General features: G+C 34.6%; 1 protein-coding gene across 9 annotated transcripts in view; it reads right to left on the bottom strand.

The window, feature by feature from the left end:
* The window catches only part of TRIQK (triple QxxK/R motif containing), a 134,923-nt gene that overhangs the window by 95,147 nt on the left and 21,304 nt on the right, over positions 1-18,472 (bottom strand). For 2 of the 9 annotated variants that reach the window (XM_072603566.1, XM_072603565.1), the window contains exon 2: positions 7,545-7,663. The exons of 4 other annotated variants lie outside the window; for them this stretch is intronic. The gene's annotated coding sequence lies outside the window, so the exon portion shown is untranslated. The remainder of the gene's footprint in view (positions 1-7,544; positions 7,664-18,472) is intronic. 3 more of the 9 variants (XM_072603570.1, XM_072603567.1, XM_072603568.1) reach the window with 2 other exon arrangements.

The raw sequence follows: 18,472 nt of genomic DNA, 5'->3' as shown, positions 1-18,472 counted from the left end.
AGTACCTACCTCCTCCTGATCTTCTCTTCCAACACCCCAGGCACACAGAAACTTAAATTTAACTCACTTCCTTCTCAGAAGTCTAGAGTGTTTCAGATCCCACATTTGCAGTGTGCCTCACATTCTAGTGTACAAGACTTATTTAAAGATACTAGAAACCAAAAGAGGCTTCTTTAAAACATAAGTCTCAGGAAGCTGCCAGGCTACTTTCATAACAGCACCATTCGATACTCTCTGTTCTCTAAATCACAGGGGATTAAATAAACAAAGATGTGAGAGACCATTTTTTTAAAAAAAAAAGTTGTGGTTACCTGACCTAGAAAATAAAATGGGAAGCTAAGGATAAAAACAATCCCAAATAAGATATTACTAGTCCGGCTTTAAAGAAAATGCTAAAATGCTTTAAATGGGGGTGGGGAGAGAGATAAGAAAGACTTTTAGTGTAATTGGAAATATTACATTTAAGGTCTTACAAACATGTAATTGCAGAGAAAAAATGGAATAATGGATGTCATCAAAGTAATGGGTATGATGGCAAGAGGGAGAAATAATTACTCAGCAGCCTGATTATTCCAGGTACCTTTGTGATAGAGAGAGAAACTGAGGCTGACTCTTATGGTGAATTCATGGGAAAACTGGACATGACTCACATTGAATGAAGAAGCATGGTTGGGTTGGGAATAGCATCACGGGAGGGCATGTGGCACTCAGTTAGATCCACCATATTATATTAGAGTGCTTTCCCTTTCTCAGCTACTAACTGGAAAATGAGATTCCTGAAGTAACTAACATATTTTTTTGGAAATAATCATTCAAAATCATCTATGGGTAATAGAAAAGAGTATAGATTTTGTTACTTAGATTGCTGTTAGGGGACTGATAGATTGTTAAGCATATGAGTATTGACAAACTTTGTAGAAGACATTTTGAAAAATGGATTGTCCTTTTAACAGTAGTCCTTGTGTGCTATCTTAAGATCAAGTCTGATAATGATAAAGTTAAATTATGTAAATTTTTTAAAAAGAGATATTTGATGAGTAAATCAGTTTTTACTGCATCAGAGTAAACATATAGTTTAAAGTTAACAAATGCCCTTTCCCTTTATGATAATTTTGTTTCTAGTATTTTTATTCTATTGCATTTTACTTTGAACCATTACTAGTGAGTAGAATTCAAAAAAGAGCTCCTATATAAATTTCTTACAGAAGTGACATTAAAATGCTTCCATATTATTGAAATCATACGTGAATTTATCATTACTATTTTGCTAATACAAGAACTTTCTCAAATGAGTACCTTTCAGATTGTGTTAAAAAATCTATATAAACATACTATAATGTGAATTAGTTATATGAAATGATCAAATTATATTGGCAGCAAAATACAATAGGTATTGAAGTAAATTTGGGAGGTAGGAAGGGGGAAAGGGAGACTGGAGAAGAAAACAAAGAAAAAGTTTTAAGAAAACCATGTCTAAACATGTTGTTTTCTTAGGGTTCACACAACAGAACTACTATAAATATTTGCAACCAGGATATGCGAGTTACCCCATTGTCCAAGATTGAGTTCACTTTCCAGAGATTCTATATTGAATTGATGAGACTGTACATCACAGCTTTCTGTGGGCCTACTGTTTGTTTTTACTTTACCATCTCAGTAATCATCCCTTTCTAAAAAGCTAATTAAGCCTGGCTAACTAATTAAAATTAGCAAATAATCAATGTGGGAAGCAAACTCAAACTGTGTTTTAGGCTACACATAGCATTACAGAAATATCTCCTAAAAGACTACCCGAAGAACCCTGAGGGGAGACAGTCTTGTTCTGAGACCTGACCTGCCAGTGAGAGTGAAGGATGGGTGAGTAGCTCCAAAGGATGTGCTACACATGTAAAAGATAAGAGAGGCAGTATAGCACAGTAGGATAAAGAGCTGCCTGCAAAGCCAGAAAGGCTCCATTCAATTCTTAACTCTGGTATCACCTAATAACTGTAATCCTAAGCAAGTCACTTAACCTCAGTGTTCTGGGTAGTACTCTGAGACTATAAATTCAGAAAAGTGTCAACCTGCATTATAGAGGGAATTTCCTTAATGAAGAGGGTTCCAAAGATATAGAAAAGCAGTGTAGCTGATGGTAAATGAGGAGAGTTTCAGTTCTGATCCTGACTCAGATAAAGTAAGATACACACACACACACACACACACACACACACACACACACACACACACAATTTGTTTTGTTTTATTTTGGGGAATAGAGCTGCTGATTATAAAACATCATACTCTGAGCTTCACCAGTTTTTACCTTTGTTGAGAAATGAATCACATAAGTGGAGCCAAGATAGTGGAGTAAAAGCAGGGACCTACTACACCTCTCACTGAAATTCCTCAAAAGACCTGTAAAAATGACTCTAAAAAAATTCTAGAGCAGCAGAAGCCACAAAATGACAGACTGAAGCAAATTTCCAGCATAAGACAATCTGGAAGGTCAACAGGAAGGGTCTATCACACTAGGCTGGGAGCAGAGCATAGTTGGGCGCCACATGTGGACAGTGCTGGAACAGGTCTTAGGGGACTGAATTACTGGCAGCTACCTCAGTTTTCAGACTTTTCAACCCACAATCCCAAAGTCAGCTTCAAAAGTCAGTGGGAAGGGTCTCTTTCCTGGCTGAAAGGGGTGCATGATCTAGCACCAACCCTAGGGCAATGGCAGTTACTGGTGAAGCAGAGGCTGCTTCTGGACTCCACCACTTAACAAAGAGCTCAAAAGTCAAGTAAGTGGCTGAGAAAATGAGCAAATGGGGGGAAAAGAAACATACTGTAAGTCCTTATTTCTTGATGAAGAGGTATTTTCTTATGTCATTGGTGATGAGGAAAATAAAAACACACAACCAGAAGTAGACACAAAGCCAAACTTCTTGCATCCAAAGCTCCTGCATCCAAAAAAGATTTGAATTGATCTCAGTCCATGGAAGAGCTCAAAAGATTTTGAAAATCAAATAAGAGAAGTAAAGAAAAAAATGGGAAGAGAAATGAGAGTGATACAAAAAAAAAATCATGAAAAACGTGTCAACAGGTTGCTAAAGGAGACCCCAAAAATGCTGAAGAAAACAATAGCTTTAATGGCAAAAGTGGTCCAAAATGCCAGTGAGAAGAAGAATGCCTTAAAAAGCAGAATGAAACAAATGGGAAAAAAAAGGCCCAAATGCTCACTGAAGAAAATAATTCCTTCAAAATTGGAATTGAGCAAATGGAAAGTAATGACTTTATGAGAAATCAAGGAATTATAAAACATAACCAAAAGAATGAAAACATAAACCATGATTTGAAGTGTCTCTTCATAAAAACAACTGTCCTGAAAAATGGATCCAGGAGAGATAATTTAAAAACTATTAGACTACTACCTGAAAGCTATGATAAAAATAAATGAGCCTAGACATCATCTTTCAAGAAATTATCCAGGAAAACTGCCCTAATATTTTTGAACCAGAGGGTAAAATAGAAATGGAAAGAATCCACCAATGACCTCCTGAAAGAGACACCAAAGGGAAAACTCCTAGGAATATTGTAGCCAAATTCCAGAGTTCCCAGGTCAAGGAGAAAATATTATAAGCAGCCAGAAAGAAACAATTCAAGAACTGTAGAAACATAATCAGGATAACACAAGATTTAGCAACTTCTACACTAAGGAATCAGAGGGCTTGGAATATGATATTCTAGAGGTCAAAGAAGATAGGATTAAAATCAAGAGTCACTTACCTAGCAAAACTGAGTATGATACTTCAGGGGAAAAAATGGAATTTCAATATGTTAGAGGACTTCCAAGCACTCTTGTTGAAAAGACCAAAGTTGAATAGAAAATTTGACTTTCATATACAAGAAACAAAAGAAGCATGAATAGGTAAACAGGAAAGAGAAACTATAAAGGACTTATTAAAGCTGAACTGTTTACATTCCTACATGGAAAGATGATATTTGTAACTCATGCAACCTTTCTCAGTGCTAGGATAGTTGGAGGGAATACATATGTGTGGGCATATTTATATGTGTATGCATGTACATGTGTGTTTATATGCATGTGTATGTGTGCATGTGTATGTGTATGTACATGTATATGTATGCATATATACAGAGACAGAGGGCACATGGTGACCTGAATATGAAGGAATGATATCTAAAAAAAAAATTGAGTGTTGAGAGGAAAGTACTGGGAGAAAGAAAAAAGAAGAGGTAGAATGTAGTAAATTATCTTATGTAAAAGAGGCAAAAATGAGCTTTTACAATGGAGGGGAAGAAGGAGAAGATGAGAGGGAACAAATGAGTCTTTCTTTCATCAGATTTGGCTTCGGGAGGGAATAACATACATACTCAATTGAGTAGAGAAGTTTATCTTACCCTACAGGAAAGCAAAGAGGAAAGGGATAAGAGAGGGGGGCTAATAGAAGGGATAGCAGATTGGGGGAAGGCGTACTTGGAAGCAAATACTTTAATAGAGGGATAGATAAAAGGACAGAATAGAATAAATGGGAGAGTGGGATTAGGATAGAGGGAAATATAGTTAGTCTTTCACAATATGACTATTACGGAATTGTTTTGCAAGACTACACATATATAACCTACATCAAATTGCTTGCCTTCTCAATGAAGGTAGGTGGGGAAGGGGAAGGGAGAGAATATCTAACTCTAAGCTTTAAAAATGAATGAAAAAAATTATTTTTACATGCATGTAGGAAATAAATATATAGGCAATAGGGAATAGAAATCTATCTTGTCCTACAGGAAAGAAGAAGGGAAGAGGATAAAGGGTGGGGGCAGTGATAGTAGAGAGGTCAGATTGGAGGAAAGAGTAATCAGAATAATGCTGTCCTGGAGTGGGGGAGAGTGAAGATGGGCAGAAAATTTGAAATTCAAAGTTTTGTGAAAATTAATGTGGAAAACTGAAAATAAATAAATTTTAAAAAGAGAAATGAATTGTCTGTTTTCTAACTGCACAGAATCCCAGAACTATACGAAATTAACTACCAATATACTTCCATACTATCCTTACAACATTCCTTACAATTATTCTGCTTATACTGGATACATAGTAGTTTTCACTCAGATATCAGTCTTTCCCATATCAGGAACAGATATGTAATGAACAAGCAGTCTCTGAACCAGACTGTGCATTCTATGAAAAAATTCCACTTGTAATCCACTAAGAAAGTTGTAAAGAAACAAAACAACAAAATAAAACTAATTTAAAGTACTCCTATTGCATCACAGTATCCCCTGTTTATACATGCTAGTATACATGTTAGACATATATACATACTATCTATCAAGAATCACTTAGATATTGGTGGGCTAGATAATGTGGAGTGGTAAGTAATCTTTTAGTACAACTTCATAGATGACACTAGTGAAATTCTTAACAAAATAAAAACAAAATTAATAAATAAAATGAAATAAAATAAAATATCTAAATATTAGTTTCATTTAAAACTATATGGAAATCAATATTATTCGTCTGCAAAAACTATTTTCATCCTGCTTTCACTAACAGAGTAAATGATCTTCACAAAACAAAAATGATTACTGTTGAGCCAAAACTTAAGTTAAATGAAGAAATAGAAAGTCACATTTAATCAGCTCATAAATGCAAATTAAAACAACTACTACCTCATACCTCTCAGATTGGCTAATATGACAAAAAAGGAAAATGATTGATGTTGGAGGGGATATGGGAAAACTGGGACACTAATGTATTGTTGGTGGAATTGTGAACTGATCCAACCATTCTGGAGAGCAATTTGGAACTATGTCCAAAGGGCTATACCTTTTGATCCAGCAATACCAATGCTAGGTCTATGTTCCAAAGATAACAAAAAAAATAGGGGGGAAGGACCTATATGCACAAAACTATTTATAGTAGCTCTTTTTCTGGTGGCTAAGAATTGGAAACTGAAGGAATACTCATCAACTGGGGAATGGCTAAATGAGCTTTGGTTTATGATTGTAATGGAATATTATTGTGCTATAAGAAATAACAAAAAAGATGATTTCAGAAAAACATGGACTTACATGAACTGATGTAAAGTGAAATGAACAGAATCAGAACATTATGTATAATAACAGCAATACTATTTGATGAAGAACTGTGAATGACTTAACTATTCTCAGCAATACAATGATCCAAGAAAATGCCAAAGGACTGATGAAGTATGCTATCCAGAGAAACAACTGATATTGTTTGAATACAAACCGAAGCATGCTATTTTTCACTTCATTTCTTTTCTTTTATTTGAGTCTTCCTATACAAAATAACTAATACAGAAAAGTTTTACATGAATGCACATTTATAGCCTATATCTGATTACTTACCATCTCAGAGGGGGGAGCTTGAGGAGGGATAGGAATTTAGAACTCAAAACTTAAAAAAAAATGTTAAAAATTGTTTTAAAATGTAATTGGGGAAAATAAAAATTAAAAACCATCATTTCATAGTAACAGGCCCAGTATATCCAAGAGTAACAAGAAAACAAAACAAAAAAACCTAGACTACAAATTAATAGCAATTTATTTTTGAATGACCTCTGAAATATGGAGAATGAAGAGATGCCACAGGACTGAAAGTCAGGAGATTGTTATTCTCATTTCAAAATAGAGACTATAGAGTCTTCACATTGATTCCAGTGAGTTCAATACAGATTTCTCATAATGACTCTGGAATTCATTGTTAAAAGAAAAAATTTAAGTAAGTGGAAAGGAAAATTGGCATTTTGTCATTTCTTCAAGGGTTAGTCAAAAACAGGTCTTGTTAGATTAACCTTAATTTTTTTAATGTGGTTATTAGTCTAAGAAGATCAAGGTAAGGTCACAGAGACCATATAACTCAATTTTGTCACGGCATTTAAAAAAGTCTCACATGATCTGTGTAAAGATATGAATGAGGAGATAGTACATAAAAGTGAGTTTGAAATGTGGACAGAAAAATGCATTAATGGTTAGATACTACCCTTGAAGAAGGTTTTCCAGAGAAGTAATAGAGTATTCTGCCTGATTTTATTTGACCTTCTTTTTTGAGACAAGGCCGTTGATGAACACACGTTGAAAATATACCTACTATATTTGAAAATGACTGAAAGTTAAGTCAAACTATTACTAATTAATTACAGCTGACATCTATGGAACTTTGAGAGTTACAAAATGTTTTATATATATTATTTCCTTTAATTATCATAGAAACTCTTGGAAATAAGTATTATAGACATTATAATCCCCATTTTAAAGATGAGGAAACTAAGGTTCAAATAGGTTAATATGGAAAATAATGTCAGAACATTCACACTCAGCTTTTTCCTGATTCTAAACCCAGTGCCCCTTCTATTACCTCCACACTTAATCTATTGAATAAAAGATTGAGGATCCAAAAAGATCTTAATAAATGGGCAGATGAAATTTAATAAGATGAAATTTATCCTTTATATATTCTTAATCCAATGCCTAACCATGGCATGTAAGTACCCCCATATTGTATATGCAACATAAATTCCGGTAGGCTCTACCTTACTGGAAAATCTGGCAACAGACTCAATTGTCCAAGGAGCTACTGAGAAAAGTATACAAAGGCTCATTACTAGTAGACTGGATATCCTAGGTGGCAAATTCTTACAGCTGTGACAATCTAGAACAAAAGAATAAAAATGGCCTTCAATCAGTGTCTGCAGTGATGGTGGAAAAATATAAAGGGCATTAAGCATCATAGTTTTTAGGCCTTATGTAAACATTAACTTTTGATACTCAAAATGTGAGGTCTTTATCCAAGGATCAAGAGATATATTTTTGAAGTTCAATTCAACAAGCATGTTATTAAATAACTAATGTGTCAATGTGTCAAGCACTGAGCTATGTGCTGAGGATATGAAGATGAAGATAAAAAAATTCCTGCCCTCAAGAATATTCCATCAAATTAAAAAAAAATTAAATACACACAAATATAAAACAACATGGACATTATAAAAAATAGTAAAGAATGATGGCATAATAAGACTAATATTTTCTTTAAAATTGTTTTGTTTTAAAGCAGGAGATAAAACAAGTTGAAAGAAACTTTGAGATCCAGCTGAGCCAAAATCACTCAAGAACATGCAGAAGTGAACTGACAGGAAAACAACACTTAGACGGAAAATGAAACAGCTTTAATACCATTGCCAATAATCAATTTTCAGTTCTAAGAGTGGAACCACCATATTGGAACACAAATGTGTCATACACAGAATTAAAAATGGCATTTAAGAAACTAAGAAAGAGTGGATTGATTAGACTAAGTATATACTTAGCAAATCTATGCTGGAAACAGCATAAGCTTCAAAGTATTAAGGAGGTATTCTACACAGTAATTCAGGGAGGGCAAAATACCAAAAGAATGGAAAAGGTCATCCAAAATACTGATACCCCAAAAAATATCATTGGAAAGACAATGGTGAGCAATCTATATACCTGTTGACTCATCTTTATAAAAAGTTTATGAAAATAATTGGCACACTTTTATGAGTATCTTTGATTAAATGAGATGTTTATTGATTATAAAACAATTGGTTGAGTAACATAGCTTTAAAAGCTCTGCTAAGAAGTTTACAATAAATACATTAAGATCAAACAAGATTACATGAAAACATTCTTATTCTCAGATTAGTAACATCAAATGAAACATAAAATAAGCAGTTATGCTTGCCAAAATTTACCATTGCAGCCTAAGTGGAAAAGAGATTCTAGAGAGAAGATAAGTTCTCCATGTGTTGCTACGCACAGATGACATTATGCTGATTAAATTAAACTATAGAATATTGGAAGGCCACGTTGATAAAAGCCATGCCTAAGTGTCCCAGTCTATCCACCAACCTGATGTTATTCAGCATAAGTTGACATCAGGAGGTCTCACATACACACTGACAGATTTGTGCTCCAACTACTACTAGTTCTCTAGACTCCCTCTCAAGATCCCGTTATGTCAGGAAAACACTGTTCCTTTCCTGGATTTCCCACTTTTGGAAGATGGTAAGATGAAATCAGTCACTTCCAAGCATGCAGACTAAATACAGTGTTTTTATTCACAGGTAGAGAATCAGTCACAAATACCTTTAAACATATCCCATAGGCCATACAACCACAGCTTCTTCTGAATTTAATCTTTAGTCACTCTACAGAGATAGTCTAAACCACGGGTGGGAAACCTGCGACTACAAGGCCATACATGACCTTCTAGGTCCTAAAGTGCAGCCCTTTGACTGAATCCAAACTCCAAAGAAAAAATCCCCTTAATAAAAAGTATTTTCCGTAAAACTTGGACTTAGTCAAAAGGCTACACCCCAAGGACCTGGAAGGCCACATGCTTCTTGTGGTCTTGAGGCCACAGGTTCCCCACCCCTAGTCTAAACAAGAAGTTCACAGATACAGTTCAAAATGCCTAGCATGTGGCTACAAATCCTGGAACACCAGTACTACTTAAAAATCACTGTTATAATGACATAAAGATAATTGGTAGATAGTAGATGCAAGTAAGCTACTCAATTCAAATTCAACTAGAAACAGGAACCATTAAACCCTACATAAGGATCCCTGCTACATGTTGGCATAGAAAACCTCACATTAATATTATCTATGTTTCATTTTATTTTTATTTCATTAAATATTTTCAAATTAAATTTTCATCTGGTTTGGGCCTTACTCAGAAATGTTGTGGGCCACATGTGACCTATTGTTCATGTGTCTGACACCATATTTCCAATGATGACATATGTGAGAAGCGGTATAGAGAATATCAAGAAATGTGTGAACAGAAAAGGAGGTATACTAACAAAGTGCTTTGCAAACCTTAAAGCAGTATAAATGCTAACCATGGCTATATTATTAACATTAAGAGTACTGCTTATTTTTATTGTTAGTAACTTTAAAAGTCCCTCAAGGAGCTCACACTCTAATAGTGGGAAAGAAGGAAACAAGCACTTATTAAATGCCTCTGATGTGCCAGGCACTGTGCATAATTGCTTTATATCATCCTATTTAGTCCAGAAAAATGGATACTATTATTATGCCAAGTTTGCAAGAGGAAACTGAGGTAGACAGAGATTAAGTGACTTGCCCGGCGACATGAAACCAGTAAGTATCTGAAGCTAAATTTGAACACAGATCTTCCTATCTCTAGGCCCAGGGCTGTATCTACTTGCTGTACCACCTGGCTGCTTCTAGGGGTTTCTATTACTGCCAAGCATCTCATCATTCACAAAGTCCAACCATCATGATATCCCCTCCTTTCCATTCCCCCTGCAACCAAATCTCAGCTCTTATCTTTTCCAACATACATTAATTACCTTCCATAGTTTTCCTGATTCAACTTTTCATTGTCTCTGGTTCATACTTCACTTTAATGAGAGATATCCCTAACCTAACACACCACTCTTAATAACATTACTACTCTACTCAGAGACCTTTGGCCAGTTTTCACCATTGAATAAAGCATAAAACTCCTGACCCTGGCCTTCCAACTACCTTTATAATATTACTTCATGCCATCCCTTTCTTCAAAGACTTGATTTCAGACAAACTATTCTTCATCCTCATTTTACCCTCCACAGTCATATGTTTATATCATCCTACTTGTATAGAATACACCCTCCTCCACCCCTAAAGCATATCTCCATTTGTTTCTTCTATCAAGAATTCATTTTTTCAAAGTCCAGCTTATTTACCATCTGGAGAACAAGGAAATCTTCTCTGGTCCTCTGGCCCATCACCCCTGAGACAAAGTCATCTCACACTCCTCAAATTTCTCGTAGCACTTTGCCTCTGCATTTCTATTTATCACATTTTCCCTTTTATCATAGTAATATTTTTAATATACTGCCCCAAATGACATTTTCAGCTACTAGAAAACCAGGCCTGTATCTTACTTATTCATAAATTACCAACATTTAGCACAGTGCCTTGTATATAGAGGTGTTTAATAATTTTTAGCTGAATCAAACTTTCCCATTTGCCAATGTTATATTTTTTTACTTCAATGTTGTAGTACATGCCCAATTAAATATGTAAATATCAGTGAATTTAAATAAGCTTTTTTTACTTATTCAATAGATTAAGTTCAATGAACATATATTATCTAATATATGCATATGCATATATGTGTGTACATTTTGTATATATATATGTATATGTATGTGTGTGTGTGTGTGTGTGTGTGTGTGCGTGTGTGTGTAGTGTTATGGTAAATACTAGGATAAAGATAAGAACATATGGAGCACCTCCCCTAAAGAAGTTTATAATCTACTGAAAGTGGAACAACATGTGCACAAATGAACACAATACAAAGGGGAATGTGAAAATGGCAAAGGAACGTTCCTTAAAGAATCCTGGGAACATCTGAAGAAACAGTGATCACTTTCAGATTCAGAGCTTAGGGGATGGGAAAATCATTAAAGCTTCAATAGGGAAGTACTACCAGAGATGGATGTTGAAGGAAAATGAGCATTTAAAAGCAAGAGATGAGGATTTCTTATATATTTACATATGCACATGTTTATAAATAAGTAATTATAAAATACATATACCACAAGTCTATAGACACATAGCATTTTACCACTTTATGCAACTTCTAAAGAAATGCTGGCAAATAACTACAAATATACTTATTTATATATTGTCACCACAGTGCATTACATAAAGTAGATGCTTAATAAATATTTGTTAAATTGAATAAAATGTGTGCGCCTCTACTCCCTCTCAAGGTGCTAAGCCCTAGATATTAAAATAGTATCAGTCCCGAGTTAGAGAATTTTAACAAGTATCTGACAGCTGCATTACCGTACTGTGCTAGCTAGCCTTTTGTTCAACACAACAGCCCAGAATACTTTAAAGAATAAACAACACACCTTACAATGAATAGCACATTCAGTATATGGAAAAATGCAATAAGCAAATTTCATTACAGAAACGATGCCCCAGGCAGAGAGAAATATGACTCTAATAGAGGTGAAAAAATAGAAAATGCTTTATTTAATACTGTAGCAGAACTCAGTGTCATCTACTTGATTCCCTTAAAATTCTTTGTTTATGCATAGAAAATGACAAGTGGAATAATTTTGCATGTGTATGATATATCTCAATATAGGATATGAAATAGAAGACAGAAACAAGAAGAGGAACCAAATCATAACAGCATACAAACAGAAAAGTCACATATATACTCAGAGAAATCACAGTTTACATTGGATCAGTATCTAAAAATCAAACATCACTTTTTCACAGACTGAAGACTTTTTTCTCCTAAATATGGAAATAAAAACAAGCCAGGGTTTTAATATAATATTTTTCCAACCTGGAACAGCTGCAAAAAATAAATCTTGCTAGAGATAAGCTCTGTTATAAATATCAACACTCCCTTTAAATAAGGGAGTCCACTTTTTCAGACCATCTGCCTTACTCTAAGAGGGGGGGTGGAAAAAATGCGAAAAACCAGGACATTCTTTTTCAAACAAGGCATTAAAAAATTAACGTTATTTTCTCTCTCTTTCATAACATTGGCTACATGGTCTCTGATAAAGAGGATTTCCACATATTCTTATTTTTCATGAAACACAATGTTTATGACAAGTGAGTTTAAACTATATTATCTGAAGGTCTTTGGAGTTTTTTTTTTCCAAATTGTGTGAAGAAATTGAATTAATATCAGTATATATACATATATATATATATCCACTCACAGTTTCAGCCAAAAAAATCTACTGTATGCTTCATTTCCTTTGCATTCTAGACCAGATTTCATTTTGAAATATTAATTTATTCTTATTCTTAATTTTTCATTCTTTGTTAATGACCTTATGATTGAAAGTTTTAATTTATTCATTGTGCCACATCTTTACAACCATTTCTATAATATCACAAGCCATCTCTATCACTTAACTCTACAAAGCACTTATACATAAGAATTTATGACACATTTTGCCAAATAAAGCTGTGTTGCATAGTTTAATGGATATAAGTGCATAGAAATGTGATGAAATATCCTTTAATACCAATGAAGTCTAAGAGAAAATAAGAGAAATCCAAACAAAAGAAATTAACATCCTCCATTTTAGGAATGCCAGTAGTAAATGTTTAGTCAATTTTCTGAATTACAGTCATAGGTTTCTGAGTTGCTTCTGAAACAAAAGCACCTGGGGAGCCCAGACACTTGCTCATTTCTCTTCTCTCTTCTTCTTCACCTTCTCTCTCTCTATCTCTAACTCTGTCTCTGTCTCTGTCTCTGTCTGTCTCTGTCTCCGACTCCATCTCTCTCTCTCTCTCTCTCTCTCTCTCTCTGTGTGTGTCTTTGTCTCTCTCTCTCTCTCACACACACACACACACACACACACACACACACACACACTAGACATGAACAAACTTGCATCTTCATTATACTTCAAAAACCAAAACATGGAGTTCAGATCTATAAAGGCTGCATTTTGTGTGTCCTTCATAAGAAAAAAATACATTATTAAGATTTGTTTCCCTTCATATTTATTCATCATCTACAAAAGATAACCTATGTCTACAATTACATACAAATAAAGTTCTCTTTGCTACTGGTATTAAATTTCTTTCTTGGATTGATGAATCTGCAGCACTATTATATGGAAAAAAGTGGAGAGATTTGTTTGGAGATTTAGTCAATTATTGCATATTTCAAACTAATTATTAAATAGCAAACATTTTGTACATATCAATATTTCCTCTATACCGTATTACGTAGTTAGTACACAGTACTGCTACTATATGAAATGATCAGCCTTATAATGAAAATCAATTTATTATAGATTGCCTTAGAGTAATCAACATTCTAAATTTACCATCATGATAATTTTAGAATATAAAAATATTCCTATTTATAATAAACTTCTGAAAATGTACTTTATTAATTTAAAACCAATTTTAACATTCTAGATGATCCAAAATTTCATAGCCATAAAGCTAACTAGCTTTTTCTTTAAGCTTATTTTTTTAAAAAAAATCTTATTACTGAACGTATATTTTTTGAAAGAATATAAACTTCCTAAATAAAAAGCTAGATACACATGGTCTCATCATGGAAATTACTGAATCGCTCACTTAAATGTTGTGCACTAGTCAACCCTATAGGAAACAAATTACAAAATTACATATGTTGTGTTAAAGTTAGTATACACCACTGCATGACTCTGGACTATGTGAGATGTCATACATATATTTGTGGGGCATGAGACTATGAGAAAGTGGAGAGAGGGGAGTTTTCCAAAGAGACCAAGGAGAATGAGCAGGGAATTTACCAACCAACTTAGCTTTTTAAAAGATGTACATACTTTGGGAGCAAGAGCAAATAAAAAGGATAAATATAAAGGTGTGGCACAGAACTATAAGAATACTATCTGAAATGCTAAAGTTCAGCATGAGTTGACACTGTTCAGGAAAGCTAAGAACAACCAAAAGGTTTTGTTTTTAGCTATAAGAAGCTAAAGAAGAGCTAGGACATGGCTTGGAGGCAGTAGAGAGAAAGCAGTCCTCTATTTCTACACATATTCTTTGCCATGGGGAATGATCTCTTGACTATAAAGGATGGAACAAAATTGGTTAATAGGGAATGGATAACAAAGCAGAGACACAGTAAGAAGGCAAGTACTTGTCTTTTGATGAGATAAAGGTACTTGACCCAGATAACCTACTAAACACTAAAAGAACTGGTAGATTTGATTGCTTTCGGTGGTTTTGGAAAGACTGTGCAAAACAAGATATACCAGAGAGGCACTACAAGATTACAGGAGGTTGATTTTGTTCTAGTATTCAAGGAATAGAGAACTACTGGCTATTGAGCATGATTTTGGTTCCTCCCAACATTCTAGAACACAGTATTAAGGAAATGTTCAGTGAACATCAAGGAAGGAAATAATGATCCCAGAGCCATCATGTATCATCTAGTACAAATCATGTGAAACAAACCTCGTTTCCTTACACACAGAAAAGATTTTGCTAGATTTTAGCAAAGGAATGGATGTCATTTATGCTATTCTAGGACAGAGTCTACATGATTATATGATTAGATGAATTTAGAAATGATTCAACCCTAGGAGTTAGGAGAGAGGTGATGGAGACCTTTTGTGGACGTACTGAGTTTAAGATATATCTGGGATATATCCCTATGGGAAATGTCCCATAGGCAATAAGTGATAAGAAGATTGGAGCACAGGAGAGACTAGAGCTGGATATGCAGATCTTAAAGTCAGTGGTCTAAAGATCGTAATTAAACCTATGGGAGTTGAAGGGGTCACTTTGTATATCTGGAAAGAAAAGAAGAGCCCTCAGGACAGCCTTAAGTATAACCACAATAAGGAGATTGTGATATGGATGATGATCAAGGCAGCAGGAAAGGAGAGAAAGAGAAAGAGAGGAAGAGGGAGAGAGAGGGAGAGAACTGTTACAGAACCCCAGAAGCACAAAACCTCTAAGAGAATTGTCAACAGTCTCAGACTCTGCAGAGAAGTCAAGAAGGAGGCCTATGAAAAGAAGCCATTAGATTTGGAAATTAATAAATCATTGGTAACTGCTTTAGTAGTGTGATGAAGTCAGAAGCCACACTGCAAGAAATGAGTGAGAGAAGTGGAACTAGAAACCATGAGAAAAGACAATTTTTTTAGGCAAAGCTATAGGATCCTACTTTGAATAATGAATGAGTGATTTATCAAGCATTTACTATATACCAGACACTGTGCTAAGCTTAAGGGGATGTTTGCACCAAGTGAAGGACTTTTTGTTTCTTTTTGTTTTGGGGCTTTGTTTTTGTTTTAACATATCCAGTCATTTTTGATAATATTAAAAACATTAGGCCAACCTTCAAGACTTTAGAACTTCTAGAAAAGAGAAAAGGTGTATCAATGAATCTCTGTTATTGACTCAGGGCCTAATATATGCTGAAATATCTATACTTCAGAGGATAGAAAATAAGCAGATTTTTAACATAGCATTTGACTTAAAATATACAGTAAACAGATTGCTGGACCTGGAGTCTGAAAGACCTGCATTCAAATTTAACCTCAGACACTTAGCTTGGGGTCTGACCCTGGGGGCAGATAACCTCTGTCTGCCTCAGCTTCTTCATCTGTAAAATGAGGATGCTAATAGCACTCACCTCCTGAGGGTTCTTACCAGGATAAAATAAGACAATGTAAGTAAAGTATTTTGCCAATTTTAAGTGTTATCAAAATGCTAGCTTTTATTATTTACTATGATATCACATAGATGTTCATGGAAATTGAATATGAAGTTTCAGTTATTTTCCATTATTTGTGAGAACACAATCGAAATTACAGTTCTAACAAAATCATGGTCTTATATCTTAGCATAAACACCACATTTTTTATAACATCTAGTAGTAAAAAAATATTTTATTAAAACATAATATTATAGCAATTAATTTTAGAGGAAAACATTTATCAGTTATTTATTAAAATATAACAATATAATCACTGCTTTTAGGGGAAAAAATTCTTCAATTCAGTTTGTCAAATAGCATAGTGTCCAGCACCATGTAAAACAATGAGGATACAAGGAAAGGCAAAATACAGTCTCTACTCTTACAAAATTTATAATCTAATGAGGAAGACAACATGTAAACAACTAGGTACAAACCAGACATACACAACATAAAATGGAGATAAATATGTTGATATAATCTATGAAAAGATTATCTTTTACCATTTTCTAATATCTGGGAAGAAAATATTTTTAATTTTCTCAGGAAAATGGAGATTATATTAATGAGTTCTTATAAATATTTAGCAAAATTGTCAAAACTGCATATATATAATTTTTTTCTGAAAGATCTACTTCCTTCAAAATGGGCAAGTAGAAATTAAAATATGAAACAATAGCTAACATGTTTATAAGGCTTTAAGGCTTACATAGTGTTTTACATATATTACCTCATTTTCTTCTAACAAGACTGTGAGGTAGAAGCTAGTATTATAATAATTTCATAGCTAAGCAACCTGAGGTTGAGCTAGGTTATGTGATCTGACTATAACTATGAAGTGAGAGACAAATTCAGGTTCTCATGATACCATTTTCAGTGAGTATTCTACTACACCAAACTGTCTCTACTATAAAGTAAATTATTTCTTCTAAAATGCAGTTCAGGGAGTGGAAGGGGAGGGAGAAAAGTGTAAAGGGAATAAGTATATTACTTATGTGATAAGTATATCACATCTGCTATGTGCAGGGGACTGGGCTAAGAGCTTTACAATTATTAGCTCATCTTATTCTCATAAAACCCCTGCAAGGTAGGTGCTGTTATCGCCATTTCACAGTTGGAAGAAACTGAGGCAAACAGAGATCAAGTGACTTTTCTAGGGTCACACAGCCACTGAATGAACTCTAGCCTTCTTGACTTCAGGCACCATATTCTAACCACTGAGCCACTAGTTGCATCAAAACAATTACTAACCCTTTCACCATTTTTCCCCTTTTCCTCTTCCCAAAGTTATCTCTTTCACATTCACTCACATCTTTTGGTAGAGGAATAAGTTGGAGAACCAAATTTACTGCAATTCATTTAGTCAATGATGAGAAAAATACTTGACAGTTCATCAGCTGATTGTAGCATTTTAACTAAATACCAATGGACAGATCCTTTGCCCTCCCCTTCTTTCCTCTCCTTTCCTTTCCTTTTTCTTCCTTCCTCTGTCTGTATAGGGTATCCTATTCTTATCTGCAGGTGCTCTACCCAAACCTCTCAAAATACCTTGGGGTTTACAGGCTAGATTTCTTTCTGAGGTACTATATCTGAAACCCAAGTTACTCAAGTTCTCATTGATTGGCCAATAATGATTCAGGGTGAATGTAAATAGGAATTGTTTCCGTTTTGGCTAGAAACCCTAAGGATCTTCCCCTCCCACACTGATTTTTTTTGACTTGATCAAAGAAGCCATTCTCTGCCTCACTTCTTACCTAGCCTTAATCACTGAATGGGCATTGCCTCAGTCAAAGAGACTTAGGGAAAAACTTTAGCTTAAAAAGGCCAAGGTCTCCTACAGCATCGGGGCCATCTCCTGATGTCCTAATATGTATCTCGCCACCAGACCCAGATGGCTCTAGGAGAAAGTGAGGCTGGTGACCTCACTTAAATCCAATTCACTTGCAAGTCATGTCATCATCTTCCTGATGTCACGGTCCTCAGAAAGAGAAGGACAAACAACAATGATCAGTGGAAAAGATGGTCAGATTCCTATACCTCAAATGTTTAGAAAAGCAATGCAAAAAAGCAAACAAAAGCAAACAAAAACCACACCACAAATGAGCATTACAGGGATGTCAATTAAAACAACACTGAACAGAAACTGAACTCAGATTCATTGCAATGACTAATATCAGCCCTGGAGAATAAATGATGAGGAACACTTCCCTCTTCTCCCTAGAGAGGTGGGCAATCACT

Source organism: Notamacropus eugenii, chromosome 4, assembly GCF_028372415.1.
Source record: "Notamacropus eugenii isolate mMacEug1 chromosome 4, mMacEug1.pri_v2, whole genome shotgun sequence".
NCBI classification, from domain to species: domain Eukaryota; kingdom Metazoa; phylum Chordata; class Mammalia; order Diprotodontia; family Macropodidae; genus Notamacropus; species Notamacropus eugenii.
The sequence above is the reverse complement of the archived record's forward strand: the minus strand, read 5'-3'. Positions and strand labels throughout refer to the sequence as shown.